Source organism: Tachypleus tridentatus, unplaced genomic scaffold (assembly GCF_004210375.1).
Source record: "Tachypleus tridentatus isolate NWPU-2018 unplaced genomic scaffold, ASM421037v1 Hic_cluster_2, whole genome shotgun sequence".
NCBI lineage: Eukaryota > Metazoa > Arthropoda > Merostomata > Xiphosura > Limulidae > Tachypleus > Tachypleus tridentatus.
Genome location: NW_027467782.1, coordinates 18,079,229 through 18,092,097, shown reverse-complemented (window position 1 = coordinate 18,092,097; position 12,869 = coordinate 18,079,229).

The following is a 12,869-nucleotide window of genomic DNA, read 5'->3' as shown; positions in this document are numbered from 1 at the left end:
TTTGTTAATATTAGTAAGAATAAGTTAATGGAATGTTGTTTGGTTCATTGATGATATCCAGCAGTCACTAAAGCAACAAAATCTTTTTTTTTAGAAGCAAGGTTTAACTGGAAAAGGCTGGAATGAAGTGGAGATGTTTCTTCAACAGTGTTTGCCTGCTGATTTGAAGATAATCTTTTGAACTATTATCATATGTCATCACAGTGCTTGACCTATGCTAATAAGTTCAAAATGTTACCTATAACTTAAAAGGCAAATATAGCTCATAAAATGATAAATCCAGCCAACTGAAATGTCAAATTTTATGTTAATAATTAAGTTCCAATCAGAGAAAGTTACTGACTTTGAGCTAAACAAAAAGTTATTCTGGTAAGGATATAGCTTAAATGCTTAAAACAACCAAAACTAATTGCACATACCTGCTATTAAGCAAACCATTTCCAAATTTATTACTCTAACATAAAAAAAGTCATTTTTGCAGCATGATCTGCTGCTAGGCTTTAATAGCTTGAACCTGTTACTATGTAAATTAAAGCTTATACCTACAGTCGTTTCATTCCATCTTTAAACAGATTACCATAACATCATTAAACCTATAATAATTTTAATTACATAAATCATGCTCTACATATATCTAATCCTCCTATGTCCTTGTGGAAACAAGTCCACAATTTGAGTCTTTTTTTTTTTTTTTGATAGGTTTTTCCTCCCTTTTCTTAGAAGACCAAAGTTTTAAGTGAAGTGTCAACAGAGCTTTAACCCTTTTGCTGTTAAATTTATAACTACTGCTCATTTTGTTTGTTTTTATGCCACTTCACAAGGAAATTACAGAGATTTGGATCTTGTATCACTGGGTTCCTAGGACACCAAATTTTACCATTATGGCTTTTTTTATTTTTTATATTGTGTATTCTGCTGCTGAAAATTAGATTTGTAAGAAGATGTGCAAATTCTTGGAAATTCAGAACTGCAGGTATTTGGCATGTACCAGTCAATGAAAAATGTGTATCAGATCAAAACTATATATATTTAATTCACAAATCATTAGTAATTCTCATGGTAACAAACATTTAAGTTAATGCAAAACTATTATTACTTTTACCTACAGTTTGATTTTAAACTCTAGGAAGGATATACAAGTTGATAAGAAATACAAAAGTTTTAAACTGTTAACTATGCACATTAAATGTCACTTTAGTTACATGGTAGAAATAAGGTAAACTTCTTTTATTAGTTTCTTAGGTTCACATGAAAACTTGGATGCAAAATATGGTATAATTTATTCCCAACAACATATATCTGCCAACAGAATTATAATAATTGTACTTGCTGTTAAAAATTACATTCTAGTTTTTTGTGGAATGCAGAAAGAATGTGTAGATTTTTTATTTTGGTCCTTGGGCAGGTGTTTTGTTTTTTCTTCAAATTATAAACTCCTTCATTAAGGCATATCTCTAGAAATCATATCTGGCATTAGCACACAGGTAAGAAACTTATCTTTGGAAGAATAAAGCTAAATATTTTAGGGTGATTAAATTGTTTGTTTGTATGTACAGTACTCTACAATTTGTAAATTATGTTTACATGCATACTACAATATAAGATAATATAATAGTATGAGTACATGGGCATTGTTATTATTACTGATTAAAATTTTTACAAGAACAGTATCTTTTATTTTTATTGTAATTATCCAGAACAAGTATCATTTATATATTGGAAACACCAAAAAGCAGTACATAATTGTGGTAATTTTCAAGAACTAACTTTTTTCCTCTTGTAATTATCAAAAAACCAGTACCTTTCTTTCTGTTTGAGATATCAAAAACTAGTGCATAACCTTCTGTTGGAACTGTCAAGATCCTTTCTTTCTTTTAGAGTTATTTGAAAGTGGTGAAAGGCATTTTCTCATGAGTAAGCCAGATCAGAAACCCTCAGATCATATTAAAACTCTGAAGTTCTATCTACAGAGCTATACGTACAGGAGTTTTTTAGCCCAAGCCGATAACTCTATACCTTACTTATTATACCATATTTAAATACTAATGTAAAGCTACTTTGTGTTCAATAATCATGATAAATTAATCACCACTCTACTTCCCTTTTCATGATATATCAAAAAAAGGAAGATATCTTCATGTTTGGAGGTGACATTTGCAACATTTTAAATTACCAAGTATTTTTGTGTACAGATTTTAAATGCTCTAAGTAAGACTGCATGCTTGTGGGGATTGATTTGGTTGAGGGTGGTTATATTTCAAACACTAACCATCTTTATGGACACAACCTTTTTCTTTTTTTCCTGTGTAAATTAATTTATTTTTATTAATGTTAAGCTGTACAGAAAAGTTTACAGTGGTAGCCTGGTGACTATATAGTTGTTGCAATATATTATGTGGAGATGTTTTATTTCTTTAACATTCCTGTGTTAATACAAATTATAACTCAACATTTTTAATAAGCAGTCTTTGAAAAGTACAGTTGGCTAGTGGAATGTCTCTTCTGCTGGTAGATTTCTCTAGCACTAGCTCAGCTAACCACTTCCTGGAAAAGTTAAAATAAACCCCTGCTTAAAAGTTAAACATTTAAAGAAAACAGGAAAGAGTATGGTCAAGACAGATGTTTTTTGTTTTTTTTAAAAAGACAATTGGTTTATGGAATGAGTTGCTATGAGTAGTAGTATTTGTTAGCACTTTACATATAAATACATATAATTTAAGGGCAACATATGACTTGTTGGTTCATCTCGGCCATCAGATCCACTAAACTCTAAGATAAAAGTAACACACTCAAAGCTCGTCTTTATCACTTTTCAAACCTTCCCTTAAACACCTGTAAATTAACTGCATTTACATCTGAAGGCAACTCCCTTTTAAAGGCCAACAACCCTGTTAGAAGAATAAAACTATTAGCTGAACATCACTCCTATTTTGCCAAAGTATGTTTTAAATTCCCTGGTCTCACCATTTTAATCATCAAATATGGAAAAAGATGATGCATCAACACTTCTGTTTACAATCTTGAACACTCGAATCAGATCTCCTCTAAATTCTTTCCTCAAAAAAAACTTTCAGTGATTTTAACCTGTCCTCATTGGACAACAGTTTCATCCAAGGTATCATCATACTAGTCCTTCTTTGAACCTTTTCCAGTAATTCAGTGTTCTCTCTATATTAAGGAACTTTAAACTAAACATTACTCCAGATGTGATCTCACTTATGACCTGCACAATGGCATTATAACCTCTTTTGGCATGTATTCAATATTTCTGTAGGTAAAGCATGATATCCTATTTTCCGTATCACTAGCGACAGTATACTACTTGGATTGCTTGAGAGACTGGTCAATCTAAACATCAAGATCTTTTCTGCTGCAACACAGTTGAGGCTATTTCTATCAAAATTATATATACTGATAATTCAGATTGTCAAAGCTCAAATACATTCCCTTGCATTTATTATATTTAAAAGCCACCTGCCTTCTATTCACTCAACTTATCAAATAAACCAAATCATTTTCTAAAGCAACAACATATTCTTCTTATAGCCAGCAGCACACCTTATTGAAGCTAAACACCACTTTGATCAGTATTCTTCTTATAACCAGTAGCACACCTTATTGAAGCTAAACATCACTTTGATCAAGGAAAAAAAAATTAAAAAAAGCAAATTCTTGCATATCTTTGAAGAAAAGTAAAAAAATATTAATAGCCTGGAAGTTTTAGAAATATATATAGAAGTATCAAAAACAACTCCAGAAAAAGTTATAAATGACCGAACCAACTTAAGCTCCTCACCACTTGTTTCAAGGTGAATTTGAAGGCTATTTCCTGTTCTTTGGTTAAAATATATAAACCTGTTTACAAACCTTTTCAGTCTAAACCTGATGGTGAAACCATGGTCATTAATGAATAGAGTACTTGTGAAACATAGTTTTTTTCTCCTCCATTCTTTAAGGCAGGGGGGCCCAGCATGCCAGGTGGTTAAAACACTTGACTCGTAATCTGAGGGTCATGGGTTTGAATCCACGTCACACCAAACATGCTCGCCCTTTCAGCCATGGGGCATTATAAGTAACAGTCAATCTCACTATTTGTTGATAAAAGAGTAGTCTAAGAATTGGCAGTGGGTGGTGATGACTAGTTGCCTTTCCTCTAGTCTTATACTGCAAAATTAGGGATGGTAGCACAAATAGCCCTTATGTAGCTTTGTGTGAAATTCAAAACAAACCTTTAAGGCCGTATATTCCCTTAATAAACCATGCTGATTTTCTTCAACAAAATTGTAAACTCTATTAAATGACTTTGCAAGTAATCTCTTATCAAATTTGAAACAAATGTTCCTACTACTGATATAAGAATAATAGGTCTTTAATTACAAGGACAGTATTCACTTCTTTTGAAAAGAGGAGTAATATTAGCTAACTTCTAATCTTTTGACACCTGCCTACTTTATGAGGAGTTAGAAAATAAAATAGTTCCACATGGTTTGCATAACCAATCCTTAAGCTCCTTCAACACCCTTAGGCAAATATTATTTGGCTCAGGTGATTTATTCTTTAAACTTCTCAATTTGTTGTGTTTTATTTTTCACAACCTCAGAATTAATGTGATCATCTTGTTCATTTTTGTTTTCATCTAAAAGTTGTTCAGGACAAGGAACACTGCTTAAATCTTCATCAATGAAATTTAAAGAAAAAATAGAATCCAGGAACATAGCCATCCCATAACCATCGTTATCTTTCTGGTATTAGCCCTATTCTTATTTTGACATTTTGTTTATCTTTAATGTATTTAAAGAAATCTATGCTATTAATTTTCAAGTTTTCACCCAACCTTTCTTTCCATAGTTTTTTTTATTAACTTTCCATTTGACAACAACTCTCTTGATCTTTTTTTAATTCTCTGAATCTCCCATTGTTCCATTAAATTTAAGTTTCTTATTTTATCTTTTATAAAATTTACAAGTCATTCTGATTTGTTGATTTTAGCTCCATTTTTTTATGAGAACATTCATATATTGAATATTTAATAATTTTTTTAATTATTAAATTAGCATCTCCAATTAATTTATTTTTCCCCTATTCATAGCAGACAACTTTTGTCTAATCCCTTCAGAGTGTTTGAGAGAGCAGTTGATGCCCAATAGTGTGTAAGGCTTTGAAGGGTCAAGTGGTCTGTTTTTGTTTGTACATTATGTACTTAAACATACTGGATTTTATGTCATGAAGGGACCTTTAACACCAAAAAATAGCAATGTGCATCAGAACTGCCATTCCTGTTACTACTGAAAAACTAAGATTAATAGGCACAAACAAATATTTTCATTTCTCAACCAGATATTATTTTGCAGAATAATAGTATTAATTTGAATTTAAATAGTCATTCTGGTAGTACAGGAATCATGATGTACAAGACATCTGTGAAAGTTGAGCTGCTTTACTAGTCCAGTCAACAAATAGCTAGAGATTAGCAGTACTTAAGTTATAAGGGGAATTTCTCTTGTAAGCTAAAAGAATAAATGTGAAAATGTGTGATGATGAGAAACCCACTTGAAATAAAAATGTATCTCAGGATGGCTGGTATGGGTATTAACACTTTAAAATAAAGTACAGAACGGCATTTTTGTTAACCTAAAGATGACCTAGGAAAATTGAAACATTGTTCTGTACTTTATTTTAATTACAGTTTTAATATCCATATCAGCTGTCTTGAGAATACTGTTTTCTGTGTTTACTATTAATTTTTGTGTTGTGTAATAATTTCCAGTAACACTTTGTTTTTACAGTTTATTGTAAATGTTTGATAGTCATCAGTTTCCAATAACAGTTTTGTATGATAATAACTAATTTTCCATTAGTATGTTTTCCTGGTGTAATATATTAAAATTTATCAGTCATAAGCACAATCTAAGTCATGCAGCCATTTTATAGAATAGGAATGGAAAAACAGTTGATTAATTCAGCAACCTACTGCTATGTAACATTTCTTTTGTGCTACACTTGGGCAAAATTCATGGTATGGTAAATATAAAAAACAACAACTTGCAGATGTTTATGTACCTAAACAATCAAGGCACACCATTTTCCAATTTATTTGAAATTGTCAGTTCTGAGAGAAATTTATGTTTGGACTGTCTAGCTTTTGAGTTAGCTCAGTCATTGAAATAATTTATTGTTTGCGTTTTTATCTGAAATAAGAAATGAAACAAGAATAATGAGGAGTCTGTAACATCATATGTTGAGAAACCTTTGTTACCATTATACTATAGATCAGATTCCATTTTCGAAGGTAATTTTCCATATAAACCTTAATAAAAGATTCTCTTTCTCTTTGTTTTTCTTATGTCAACTTAATCAGAAATTTTTCTGATCTTTTCAAAACCTCTTTCTCTTGTAGCTGAAATTTAAATAATGTGTATTTGAAGTATCAGGAATGTCTACAATATCCACAATGTTGAAAAACTTTCACTTCCTATTAATGTTCTCTATTAATCTTTAATAGCTTTTAAACTTTACGTCTACATGTAATGTATATGCAAAATACTAGACAATTAAACATCTAGGTAAAACACCCCCTTGTTCCAAATAAAAGTTAAAATCTCTGTTTTTTGTTATTAATTTACTCAAAAAGATAAACATTTTTAAAATTTATTTATAAAAACTATTCATTGTGCACAGTGCTAAAACGTTGTTAATAGTGATTAGCTACCTTTTGAAATATCACATTGAGGTATTTGTAAATGTATAGTATTAAGGCATTTATATATGTAGAATAGATTTCAGTTCTGCGTGCGTTATAAAAGTTAAATTCTTGTGTTTGTAAATCAGTCATTCACAAAATACAAAATGAACTGATTTTTCGTTGAAAAGTTATTCCATTATGAAAGATATAGTTTAATTTTGAGACATTTTCGTGTTTGTATTTACAAAAAAAAGTTTGAATATAATGTCGTTTCATAAATTGATATCCTGTAATAAACTGTTATTTTGTGTAACGAATAGTGAATTGAAAGTATTTAATATACTAGTTTTGAAATGTGTGTTTATCGGATAAAAAGGTTATTGCACGTGACCGTGGAAGTGTCCCACATGGTCGATGTTTGAAAATATTCCATGACGTCATTTAGGAATTGCGAATTTTCCGTGAGCTGTACTATGTTGTGAGGTAGAAATAATTTAAATATATTGTAGATAGTGAAAATATATTTAAAAAGCCCTGAAACAAAGTAAAGCAATGTACAATATAGCAATAGAAAAATATCACGAGTGGGTAAATGCTGAAATTACATATGCATTGCGTATACAGTTAATTTTCACTTGGGAGCAAAGAACTTTATTTAATCTATAGTACCCTGTGATGAAAGCATGCATGCGACTTTATGATAGGCACTACATGATGTATCCACGTGTCGACAGTACATATATTTATTTATTCAGACTTAATTTTTTTTGCTGAGCATACTGTTGTATTGTATCGTGGCTATATATTTTTTCATGGAAATATTTAGGTAGTAAATAATTATCTTAAGACGTAAGGTCATTAAAATGTCTTAGTTGAAGTCGTTCGTTTATTCATTGTGTATATATACTGTTATGCGTGTTCAAAATACTTTATTAATTTGGTGAAATGCCACGCGTTATCATTATTTCATGTTAATGTTTTGGTATAGTAGACGTAAAAAAACAGCATCGTTAATAAAGTATACATACTAAGTATAGATAACTAAGAAACTCGCGAAGTCTGACTTACTACAATCTTAAAATCACCCTAAAACACACACGTCTAACAGTTTAATCTGTCGCAATGTCACTCGTTTTTGGTTATATTTAACGTTCCAGGTATCTCATGACTGACTTGTGAAACTCAGTCAAAATCGGTTTAATAGTAATATTTTATAGAAAAACATAACGTACACAATGATACGTTTTGTTCAGTTTTGTGTAAAGCTGCCCAAGGGCTATCTATGCTAGCCGCCCCTAATTTAGCAGTGATAAGACTAGAGGGAAAGTAGCTAGTCCGCACAACACCCCAAAAGCTCTTGGCCTACATTTTTTTTTTTTTTTTTTAATTTTCGACTCGCATGTTAAGAATTAAGAGCGCTAACCACCTGACCATGCCAGATCGTATACAACGGTATGAACAACATGCAAATTGTACAACAGTATGAACAACACACCAAAATAATGAATGGAAAAGCTGAGGTTGTCCTAGTTATTAGCGTGCGCGAACTATTTGTTAGGATTCCTGGTTTACAATCCAATTCTAACGAACATATTCCACATTCTATGATAATGGAGAATACTATCTGACGATCATACAAGAGTCCGATATTTGGCGTTGACGCACAAGTACTAAACGTCCATAACTTGGAGAATTTTGTCCATACTGTGATGATGAATGTTCGTTATTTAAGCATTGACCTTTAAGTCCATCAATTACGAAGGATAAAGACACATGATTTCACGTGTCCACCAATGAGAGTAGTGACCTCGGATAACCTTTCCCTTCTCGTCTTTTGTGTTCTGTGCCCAAGAAATCTGAGAACTCGAGAGATGTACTTGGATATCACAGTTGAAGGAGCACAGAGTGACCTTACAGTTGTAAATCTGAACGCATTATAAATTTAAAATGCAGTGCTCACTTCAGTATAGTAGAGCCTGCTTAACAATATTAGAAGAAAGACTATCGAAAGTGCCCATCACATGGTGCATCTTGAGTTGAATATAAACAAAGAATATATATATAATTTATGTAATTTAAAAGAAGATCATGTCTCTTGACCGTCAATCTGTACGAGTTCGATGTGACAGAAGGTGCACGTGCAACAGGGCTTGTCACACACAGCATGTCTCCCTTCTCTCTCCCTAATCATAAGTGTTAATCACCACATTTCACTTGTGTTAAATAGTTTACGGTTGATTAAAGATCGACTTGTGTAAATAACAAAACACATCGATAAACACGTAAAAATAATTGATATATTGATCAACATCGTATAAATATCATATGACGTATTGATAAACGCTATTGTATGAAAATACGTAAAGTATTAATAAATACTTGTATGAGTAGTAAAAATAAATAAACAATTTTAAAAGAAATTAGGAACCATTGGGTATTTTGGATGGCATTATGATCTATATAGTTAAATGAAGCAGTCTAAATCACGATACCATCCAAAGTATAGACTGAAAATCGTTTTAAAATATATCCAAGTCGTATCACTTTACTTATTACTGTACTTTTTATTATGACACTTAATTTGTTTTGAATAGTTTTTACAGAAATTTTAACAATAACCAATGATACCTATTTTCCGTTAAAGTTTTAATTTTTTCCCTATATATTTCAGTTTTTATGTCTATGCAATGAACACGATACATATAAACTTTCAGAATAGCCATATCCACGATAGCTATAACTTTTACAATAATTAAAAATCACAATCAGAACTACATAAAATTTAATACTTACTTTGATCAGTAGATAAGTGTATAAAACTGTCACAGTAGGGATTGAGGTTTATAAATTTTGATTATTATTTCCTTACTTTTGTAGCACGATCTCTACTGAATCTTAATATATATATATTTATAATATTCTTGCTTGCTTTCTTTTCATGTTCCAGGTGGGTTAAGGCGTTCGACTCGTATTCCGAGAGACGCGTGTTCGAATCCCTGTTGCGCTAAACCAGCTCCCCCTTTCCCCCATGGGGTCGTTATAATGTGACGGTCAATCCCACTATTCGTTGCTAAAAGAGTAGCTCAAGAGTTAGCGATGGGTGGTGATGACGAGCTGCCTTCCCTTTAATCTTACACTGCTAAATTAGGGACGGCTAGCACAGATAGCCCTCATGTAGCTTTGCGCAAATTAAAAAACAAAACAAAATCTTTTTTATGTTATTCTTATATAAAGTATATACTTTACCTATAGAAATTGTATTTATCCACCAGTTTGTAGCACCATCTGTTGGTTTAAATCGGGTTGAAAAGATATTTATGTATGTCTATGATATGTTTACTATTAATAAAAACTCTGTATATATTTATAGGTATATTAAAAGTAGATACCCACAGACCAGTCAAGTAAGCTAGATAAATCTTGTAACAATAGTCCAATCCCTCTGCCCCCAGTGGCTCAGCGGTATGTCTGCGGATTTAAACGCTAAAAACCGGACTTCGATACCCGTGGTAGGCAGAGCACAGGTAGCCCATTGTGTAGCTTTGTGCTTAATTCAAAACAAGAACAAAAACAATCAAGCCCTGTAGGGGCGAGTTTCGTTGACATGATCGGGTAGGAAGTAGACGAAACATTGATGTACCGTAAACCTTAGCGACCTTTTATCTTATTATTAGTATATATATATGACAGGTTTTCACTTAGGAATTCAATAGGATGGTTTTCGGCGCATGAATTATTTGAAAACCTTGTCAGTCCCTTCTATTACTGTACTTAATAATAAATAAATGTACTGCAAAACTCTTAAAAAAATAAATATTGTTAAACACTTTCATGAATCATCTTACTATAACGGTAGTAGCGCGTATATCAGTATCTATGTATATAACCAAAACTCATGCGCTATATATTGAACCACACCACAAACAAAAATTCATACATTTGAAACTTTGGGTATTCAGAACTTAGACAATTAGAAAAATAACTGTAGTATGTGTAACAACCATTTCTGTATAATATAACACAGTTTTAAATAAAAAGTACTCGCTTTACTATGAAAACAGGAATGGAATGGACAGGTGGTTAAGGCACTAGACTCATAATCTGAAGGTTACGGGTTCGGATCCCCGTCACACCAACCGTGCTTGCTATTTCAGCCGTGAGGTCGTTATAACGTTACCGTCAATCTCTATTCGTTGGTAAAAGAGTAGTCCAAGAGTTGGCGGTGGGTAGTGATGGCTACTGCCTTCCCTTTAGTCTTACACTGCTAAATTAGGGATAATTAACGCACATAGCTCTCGTGTAGTTTTGCTCTAAATTAAAAAATAAACGCAACTTTTTCTCGGACTGCACGTGAATATTTGACTATATGTTTATTGATACAATTTTTAAATGTAGTACTGAGACTTCATAGTTCGTATAAAATATCTTTCACTAAACGGTATCACTTTTCATATATAAGAGCATTACAGTTTATATTAGTAAAATATATAAAAATATTAAGTTTTGTACATTGAATCTTTTTAATGAAGTTACGTATCACTAAAGAAACAATCCGAAAACGACTCTTCCCTTGTATAACTTTTGCTTTTATGTTAAGTGGTCTTTGGTTTGAATTGCCTCGAAGTGCGGCGCTGCATATTGTATTAAAAAGAAATATATATATTTGGTAACATATTTTCTTCCCTTTATATATATTTTTGCATAAGTATCATGGTAGCTAAGGTTTATCTAAGCAGTCTCGCGTTATAAAGCACGTGATGGTATTTTACTTTAACGTGTTGTTGTAAAACAAGTTTTTCTTAGAATTTGTTTGTTTGTGTTTTGAATTTCGCGCAAAGCTACACAAGGTTATCTACGCTAGCCGTCCCTAATTTAGCAGTGTAAGACTACAGGCAAAGCAGCTGGTCATCACAACACAAACCACCGCCAATTTTGACCCTCACATTATAACGCCCCCACGTCTGAAAGGACGATCATATTTGGTGTAACGGGATTCAAACCTCGACCCTCGGATTACGGGTCGAGTGCCTTACTCACCTGGCCATGTCGGGTCAGTTTTCTTAGAAGGCTGTATTGTTGCAAAGTTGTTAAGAGATCGAAAAAATTACAATAGCCTAAGCAGCTGCCACGTAAAAGCTGGTTTGCTGTATAATATCTATATAAATGTAATAGTACTGTGCTATATGTCCATATACTTACTTCGCAGGGTGTTGATGGATCTTCAAAATTAATATGGAGGCTTATTAGGTCCATACGGAGGAATAAGTTTTCAGTTTTGCGGTTTTTACCACTACTTCGTCCTCTGTAGATGGATCTTTACCAATTTTGGTAAAAGGGTTCCTTGGGTCTATGGGAAGATATTTATAAACTTCCAGTTTTGCGGTTTTTGTAAGGCTTTTTTTGCGTTTTTTACCACTACCTCGCCCCCTGTTTACGAATATTTACTAAGTCTGGCAAGAAGGCTTGTTAGGTTCATACAGAAATACAATGTAATATGCAGTATCACCTTTATGTTTTGCAGTTTTTATGGGCGTTTTTGCAGTTTTTACAATCGCATTTTAGGAAAACAACTTTGCATGTTGCAATATAACTTTTCATTTATCATGAATTTACATAATTTCTACCCAGAAAAGGGGTACTTTAGCGAGGCTAATAATAAATTAAGCACAATGTCATAATATTGGTCACACACCTAAACCATTTTGGACTACTATATAATGAATTATACAGACCTCAAGTTTTATATAACTCGAGCTTTGTGTATAAGGAGTGGTTTAGTTTTAATTTTCTGAATGCTCAGAGAGATATTTCAATATTGTATTTACTTAGTGACAAAGGAAAAGACTACCACCAAATCACCACAGTTTAACTTCTATAATAAATAGTAGGCTTATCACAAAATAACGTTGAATTTCATATGTAGACGCCTTTTCGACACCCGCAGAAGCGAAGGAAACTTATTTGAAACGATTTTAATTCAGCTCTTAAAAAGTTACAAATTTAATTCTTTATATGTGGAGTCAAAAGGGGTTTGGCGTTTTCGGTACTGGATCCAAGGATTTACATGATAATTAGCACAAGTATTAGGGAGGAAAAAACTATTACTAAATGTAAGAGCTATGTAGGGCTGCCTGGTGAACTTGAAAAATGTGATCAAAGAAGATAGGGTGAGAATGGACTCATCACT